Genomic DNA, 8,925 nt, shown 5'->3' with positions numbered 1-8,925 from the left:
ACCAGGGCTCGAACCCGTGTCCCCTGCATTGGCAGGCAGATTCTCAACCACTGCGCCACCAGGGAAGCCCCAAAAATCAGTTTTATTTCTATACACTAGCAGTGACCAATCTGAAAACTGAATTAAGAAAACAATTTCATCCGAAAGAATAAAATAAATTTCTCTAAGGAAGTATAGGGCTTGTACACTGAAAACTATAACAATGTTAAAAAAAAAAGTTAAGATCTAAAGAAATGAAAAGATACACAGTGTATACATACTGAAACACATAATATTAAGATGACAGTACTCCTCAAATTGACCTACAGATTCAATGCAATCTGTATCAAGAATTCAATTGCCTCTTTTACAGAAATGGACAAAATGATTCTAAAATTCATATGTGTTTTGTTTGGGGGTGGTGGCAAACTATGCTCAGAGACTGAGATTGTCTTTGCCGATATTTTTGTATCTATTTGACACACGTTTACTGTAGGAATTATAATAATTTTGCAAGCCAATAGCATACAGGATAAAGTCTCTTAATAAGTCAGTAAAGTAATAACATACTCCAGGGACTCCCCTGGTGGTCCAGGGGGTAAGACATCGCCTTCCAATGCAGGGGGTGCGGGTTCGATCCCTGATTGGGGAGCTAAGATCCCACATGCCTTGTGGCCAAAAAAACCAAAATATAAAACAGAAGCAATATTGTAACAAATTCAATAAAGACTTTAAAAATGGTCCACATCAAAAATAAAGAAAAAAAAAAAAAAGAAAGAAAGAAAGAAAAAAGATAAGAAATAACATACTCCAAACAAACGATAGATCAAAGACACTATTGTTCCAGGCAAGGGAGATAAAAGAAATAAAGTCCAAATTTAGTTCAAGGTATACCTTTATACAAGTTGGTTCTCGGGAGAGGCAGCTTAGCCAACAGTGAGCTGACATCCAGCTGCCAGCAAAACAAAAGTGAAAAGTCCCCTGTTGCTAGAACACATTGCTAGGGAACCATGGCGCTGGTGTTGGCAGGCAAGATGATCTTCTTCTTTGGGCCACTGCATGGATTTTGCCACTGTGGATAAAACAGTTACCTTTACCATGGCAGGAGCTAATGCCCTAAGATCTTCTAAGGCTATTTAGATCAGCAAAGGGTGGCCTTACCCATACCTAACACTCTTGGATAGTCCTCACAAACTGTAGGTATTTTTAGCCTAAATATCCCCTCATAACAGTTGCTTCTTCATATGTTCTTATTAATCAGCCTCCAGTGGGTCCCTTCAGCAGCTGAGTTACTGAGTGCTTATCAGCAGCCCCAGATGTGGATGATGACATCCTGATGTATGATTTCACTTTGATATCAAAATAACAACTTCCCTCTTAACGACAATTTCATTTTTGTCATAAACAAGTGGATCTGAAATCATATCAAACCACTACACAATAAGATGGAAATGCCAAACTTGAAATGACTGATGTCCATCAACAGGAGAAGGGGCAAATACATCATGGCATTTTTATCCAGTGGAATAGTACATAGAAATCAAAAAGAAGAAGCTACTTCTACACTCAACAACAGGGATGAGTCTCACGCACATAATGCTGAGCAAAAAAGTCAGACAGGGCTTCCCTGGTGGCGCAGTGGTTGAGAATCTGCCTGCTAATGCAGAGGACACAGGTTCGAGCCCTGGTCTGGGAGGAGCCCACATGCCGTGGAGCAACTAGGCCCGTGCGCCACAAGTACTGAGCCTGCGTGTCTGGAGCCTGTGCTCCACAACAAGAGAGGCCGCGATAGCGAGAGGCCCGCGCACCGCGATGAAGAGTGGCCCCCGCTTGCCACAACTAGAGAAAGCCCTCGCACAGAAACGAAGACCCAACACAGCCAAAAATAAAAAAAAAAAAAAAAAAAAAAAAAAGTCAGACAAAAAAAGTTCATACTACATTATTCCATTTACATGAATTTCAAAAACAGGCATCTGTGACGTCAGGTGTCAGAATGATGGTTACCTCTGGGGAGAGGTATTGACTGGGAGGGGGAATGGGGGAGCCTGCTGACATGTTGGAAATGTTCCCTGTCTTGATTTGGGTGGTAGTTATCTAGGTGTCCACATATTAAAAATTCATTGAGCTTTACGATTAACGTTAGAGAACTTATGCCCATTCCTATAAATGTGATGCCTTAGTTCAAACTTAAACATCAGAAGTTTAAATCCCTTCACTTTGTCTCATCTCAGTTCCTCTGTTGCGTGAATAATCTCACCCTCTGCAGAGTTTTAATAAAGGTGATACCCATGATACTTATTCAAAATGCAGATTCTTCGGTCCCGTTCTAGACGTCCTGGATTGGACTCTTTAGAGAGAAGAGACTCAGGGTTCTGCATTTTAACACTGAAGCTGGAGAGCACAGGGAGCCCGTGCACTGAAGGCCTAGTTCCAGCCCAGCCCACACCCTGGTGCTGATCAGTTCCACTGTAGCATTTTCAAACTAAGGCCAAGCTGAAAAATTGAGAGACACTGTGCATTGTTTTATCCTTGATGTGGGGGAAGCAGAAGACTGTCCCTCTTCTAATCCTTGGCAGGACATGCCTTTCATAGCCGGATGTGCCTTTGTTTGGATTGAAAGTTCATTTCTTTTTGCTCCTTTCCAACATATAAAAGAAATCAAGAGTTTTGCCTGATCTTTTTTTTTCCCTAGTCATCCTAGTTCAGAGTTTCATGAGGTTTTGTTTGTTTGTTTTATTGATTGATTTTTGGTTTTGAAGTTGGGGTAAAGGGGTCTTTGCTTTATGTTTTCTTGATTACAACATCTATTGCTTCCACATGCAAAGTTTTACTTTGAAAGCATTTTTAGTTCCAGCATTACCTGTAGGACAGAATTTAGCTGTTGAGCAAATTCCTCGTTCTGGTAACTAAGCTGACATGAAAAAAGCCAATTGGTAATATTGCTGCCTTCTGCTCTGCAATATTTTTAAAAATCAGTAAATGAATCTGGCAGTGGTGTTAGCGAAAAAAAACTTGGGTCTGCTTGCCCACGTGTAGTAAAGCCAATCCACTGACACTGGGTTGTGGTGAGGGAATGTGCAGCATTTATTGTAAGGCACCATACAAGGAGTTCGGACAGCTAATACTCAAGAAGCCTGAACTCCCCAGTGGGTTTCAGCAAAGCGTTTTTAAAGGCAAGGGGAGGGAGGTCGGTCCCAGGGTGTGTGGTCACCTTCTGCACAATCCTCTGATTGGTTGATGGTGAGGTAAAGTAAAAGGTGATAAGTTGTTGCAAATATTTCCTGGTTCCAGAGGGGATGTGTTAATCTCTTCCAACTGGTGGGGGTTTCAGCACCTGTAAAACATCTTGGGAAATGTGCATAAGATACTATTATTTAGGTACTTCAGAGAGCAGCTAAAGCAGAGGACATGGGGGAGGGGGTCTGTCCTGGGAAGGCCCGATAGGATCTTGCTTGGTTACAGTGGGGCTGGGGGGTATTGGAGGGGTGGGGAGGAGGGTGAATGGCAGGGTGGGATTGCAATGCCTCTCCATCTTTAGTAAACACAGGTGTAGGTACTTTATACATTTTGGTTAGTAGAGTGTTTGCACAACAGTGTACTCAGAGTGTGGAATGTGCCACCAAAACCCAAAATAATGTGCTGTAATTCATTTTCATTTAAAATGAGTTATGTCTTTCTCAAAATGGATTAAAGACCTAAATGTAAGGCCAGACACTATAAAACTCTTAGAGGAAAACATAGGCAGAACACTCTATGACATAAATCACAGCAAGATCCTTTTTGACCCACCTCCTAGAGAAATGGAAATAAAAACAAAAATAAACAAATGGGACCCAATGAAACTTAAAAGCTTTTGCACAGCAAAGCAAACCATAAACAAGATGAAAAGAAAACCCTCAGAATGGGAGAAAATATTTGCAAATGAAGCAACTGACGAAGGATTAATCTCCAAAATTTACAAGCAGCTCATGCAGCTCAATATCAAAAAAACAAACAACCCAATCCAAAAATGGGCAGAAGACCTAAATAGACATTTCTCCAAAGAAGATATACAGACTGCCAACAAACACATGAAAGGATGCTCAACATTACTAATCATTAGAGAAATGCAAATCAAAACTACAATGAGGTATCACCTCACACCAGTCAGAATGGCCATCATCAAAAAATCTACAAGCAATAAATGCTGGAGAGGGTGTGGAGAAAAGGGAACCCTCTTGTACTGTTGGTGGGAATGTAAATTGATACAGCCACTATGGAGAACAGTATGGAGGTTCCTTAAAAAACTAAAAATAGAACTACCATATGACCCAGCTACTGGACAGATACCCTGAGAAAACCATAATTCAGAAGAGTCATGTACCACAATGTTCATTGCAGCTCTATTTACAATAGCGAGGACATGGAAGCAACCTAAGTGTCCATCGACAGATGAATGGATAAAGAAGATGTGGCATGTATATACAATGGAATATTACTCAGCCATAAAAAGAAACGAAATTGAGTTATTTGTAGTGAGGTGGAGGGACATAGAGTCTGTCATACAGAGTGAAGTAAGTCAGAAAGAGAAAAACAAATACCATATCCTAACACATATATATGGAATCTAAAAAAAAAAAAATGCTTCTGAAGAACCTAAGGGCAGGACAGGAATAAAGAGGAGATGTAGAGAATGGACTTGAGGACACGGGGAGTGGGAAGGGTAAGCTGGGACGAAGTGAGAGAGTAGCATGGACACATACACACTACCAAATGTAAAATAGATAGCTAGTGGGAGACAGCCGCATAGCACAGGGAGATCAGCTCAGTGCTTTGCGACCACCTAGAGGGATGGGATAGGGAGGGTGGGAGGGAGACGCAAGAGGGAGGAGAGATGGGGATATATGTATATGTATAGCTGATTCACTTCGTTATAAAGCAGAGACTAACACACCATTGTAAAGCAATTATACTCCAATAAAGATGTGAAAAAAAAAGAAATATATGTTTAATGAAAGGTACTTAGTGATTATTCACTAATTTTATGTCTATCATTTAATCCATGGAGCATATATAGGTATACAGATTATGGAAAATTTCATGGACATCTTCAACATAATTATCAAGTTGCTTCTTTTGTATATTTTTACACATTATAGTTTTAGTAGAAATATCTAATTTAAAGGTCAAAACTATACAAAATTTTCATTTTTATATGTGCTCCTTATATCTTTGTATGAAGTGGGCTTTCAATTACAGTGTCCAGAAACTATAATACAACATAGGTATTAACTTATTCAATAAATAAATCTTAGTTCATTTCCACAAACAAAAACAAACCAAACAAAAAATAAAATGTTATGTCTTTTTATAAAGTCCCATAAAGGGTGATCCCAAATTATTATTATTATTATTATTTTTTTGGCTGCACTGCGCAGCTTGTGGGATCTTAGTTCCTGGACCAGGGATTCAGGGATTGAACCCAGGCCCCCGGCAGTGAGAGTGTGCAGTCCTAACCACTGGACTGCCAGGAAATTCCCAATCCCAAATTATCTTAGATCTGCTTTCCAGTAACAAAGATCCTTCACCTAATACATTTAGGATCACCTTAGTGTAGAGGAACTCTTTGTTTGGTTAAAGAAAGGTTAATTATTTCCAGAATAGACAAATTAGAAAAAGACACCCCAGAAGACCTAAATAGACATTTCTCCAAAGAAGACATACAGATGGGCAACAAACACATGAAAAGATGCTCAACATCACTAATCATTAGAGAAATGCAAATCAAAACTACAATGAGGTAGCACCTCACACCAGTCAGAATGGCCATCATCAAAAAATCTACAAACAATAAATGCTGGAGAGGGTGTGGAGAAAAGGGAACCCTCTTGCACTGTTGGTGGGAATGTAAATTGATACAGCCACTATGGAGAACAGTATGGAGGTTCCTTAAAAAACTAAAAATAGAACTACCATATGACCCAGCAATCCCACTACTGGGCACATACCCAGAGAAAACTCTTGATTTGAAAAGATATGTACACCCCAATGTTCATAGCAGCACTATTTACAAAAGCCAGGACATGGAAGCAACCTAAATGTCCATCACCAGAGGAATGGATAAAGAAGATGTGGTACATATACACAATGGAATATTACTCAGCCATAAAAAGGAATGAAATTGGGCCATTTGTAGAGACGTGGATGGACCTAGAGTCTGTCATACAGAGTGAAGTAAGTCAGAAAGAGAAAAACAAATATAGTATATTAACGCATATATGTGGAATCTAGAAAAATGGTATAGATGACCTTAATTGCCAAGCAAAAATAGAGACACAGAAGTAGAGAACAAATGTATGGAAACTAAGGAGGAAAGGGGTGGGGTGGGAGGAATTGGGAGATTGGGATTGACACATATACACTATTGATACTATGTATAAAACAAGCAACTGACAGTGATTTCGGCTGCAGGTAGCAGTAAGTGTCAGCTTGCAGCCAGCAGCAGGGAGAAGTAGCTGCAAGCAAGATCTTAGTTCCCAGGCCGGGAGTTGTAACCACTGCACCACAGGGGCCAGCAGCTAGGGCCTGGATCCCTAGTTCTTGCCCACCTTGCCAAAAATGAATTCAGGCAAGGAGGCAGAAGGTAAAGAGAAAAGTAGAAAAGTTTATTGGGAAAGCAAAGTACATGTGGAAAGACGCACGGGTGAACTCAGGGAGAGAGAGTCCCCAGAGTCGCCCTTCTGGGGAGTTTAAATCCTTTATAAGGGGGCAGTCTTCCGGGTCTTTGTCTTCTTTTTGACCAATCGTATTGTTTTGACCCCATGGCTAATTTGCCTCTGGACCCTCCCCTGGGTGCGCACACACCCCTCGGTTAAGATGAATCCCACTGCAAAGGCCTCTGGGAGGAGATAGTAAGACTTACTGTGTTCTGGCATCTCCTGCCTTTTTGACCCCGTGAAGGTTTTTGCGCATGTGTAGTGCCTCCCTTGCTCCAAGGATGGGAAATGTGTGACCTCTTGATCTTTTAACAGGGTTTAGTCCCACTCTGTCCCTGCCATAAAAATGCCCAATGTCCGGTTATTTACCCTATTCCTGTTGCTGGTTTTTATATCAAGGTACAGATCTTGAAATATAGACAGGAGTCCGGCCATAAATATGTAGTCCTGGAGCCCATTTGTCTCCTGCTTCAGGAAATGCAAACAAGGGGCTGGTAATGAGCCTGGAGCTCATCCTCTTCTCACCCCAGGAGGTGTGAACAGGAGGCCAGTTGTAAATGCCTAGCCTGGAGCCCATCTATCTCCTGCCTCAATGGGAACACACTGCATAGCACAGGGAACTCGGCTTAATGCACTGTAGTATCCTAAATGGAGGGGATATATGTACATGTATGGCTGATTCACTTTGCTGTGAAGTAGAAGCTAATACAATATTGTAAAGCAACTATACTCCAATAAAAATTAATTTAAAAAAAAAAAAAAAGAGAAAAGAAAAAGGCGCCACATCCTCTGGCTGATGGAGTTAGGGCACTTGGTATGGCACACAGAGCCCAGGTAGGATTTCAGCCTTTTCTCGTGCCCTCTGGTGTGTGGCCTTGTGCCAGGCCCAGCATGTATAAAGACCATGGAGCAAGGACATTATAGTGTGTATTCTCAGGGTCCCTCCTCAGCTAGGAATCGACTCTGCTGGGGAGCGGGCAAGGATTAAAGTATGGGACTCATTTATTACGAGACTGATGGGGCAGAGGCCTTTACCCAGTTGTGTAGGAGGAGGACCTACACAGCCTCTCCTTGATCTGTCACCTCTTCTTTTTTTTTTTTTTTTTTTTTTGTCCCCTCTTTTTGATCTTGGACACGTTGGTCCTGAAAACTGCAAAAACTCTGGGTACGAATAATTCCATCCAAACCCTCGTCCTAAGAGACTTGACCAAACTCTAGCCGGCTTCTAGCAGCCTAAGGCCCTGGCATGACCCACCGTCCACCCCCCCTTAAGTTCCTGTCTGGAAAAGCTCTCAGCTGACAAAAGAATTACTGTTTGTTCCCGCCAACACCGGACCATAGGCCCTTGACCTCCCATTCTCAGAGCATTTATTGAAAAAACTTACAGTTGTAAATTCTTCTTCTGTCCCTTTGAGATATATGTGAGTCTCCTACAACCCAAGAATGTCTTTTTCAAAGCCCTGAAAGCCATTTCTTTGAAGCGTAATCATCAGGATGATAGGGCCTCTGCCTCCCAGTCTCTGGGGGACACCAGATACCTAACTTGGATGAATTCCACTTAGCAGACACAGAAGGCCTAATCTCATTCACATTCACGTTAACCAACTCCCTTACCCGCTTTTTGTAACTTTTCCCTTTTCTAATTTTGCTCTCCCCTCCCTCCCTGCTTTGCTCCCCCTCCCTAATCCCTAATTCTCCTTTTAAAATGCGCACACTTCTGCGCAAATCAGAATTGAATTCGGCTCTTTCCCCTGCGGCAGTAGTTACTGAATAAAATCTGTCTTTATCCCCTTTAACTAGTGCGTGGCTTTGTTTGTCTTTGATGGTTCTACCAATTCTTATCCTGCTCCTTTCTATAAAAGTAATATAACTTGCCATCCCTTAATGTTCTAGCACACATATTTTTCCATGTTGATATCTAGTTTCTATAAATATAATATTTAATCACTGCATGTTATGGGTTATGTACCACACATTTCTTAACCAAAACCTCACTAAATTTGTTCTTATTATAAAAGGACTATATGTTTATCATGAAAAAATAATATAAAAAAATATAAATTACCTATTCAGTAATGCCACTACCCAGTTTTTCCCCTTTTGAAATCATTTTCCAACTTTTGGTGTTAACATTTCAATATATATCCTTATGGTTTATACATTCTCTGAATATATCTGTATAATCGAGCATAATTTTAAAAGCAAAAGTGGTATCATACTCTTTAGACAGATGTCTTTGCTACTCAACATT

Source organism: Eschrichtius robustus, chromosome 2 (assembly GCF_028021215.1).
Source record: "Eschrichtius robustus isolate mEscRob2 chromosome 2, mEscRob2.pri, whole genome shotgun sequence".
NCBI classification, from domain to species: Eukaryota; Metazoa; Chordata; class Mammalia; order Artiodactyla; family Eschrichtiidae; genus Eschrichtius; species Eschrichtius robustus.
The sequence above is the reverse complement of the archived record's forward strand: the minus strand, read 5'-3'. Positions refer to the sequence as shown.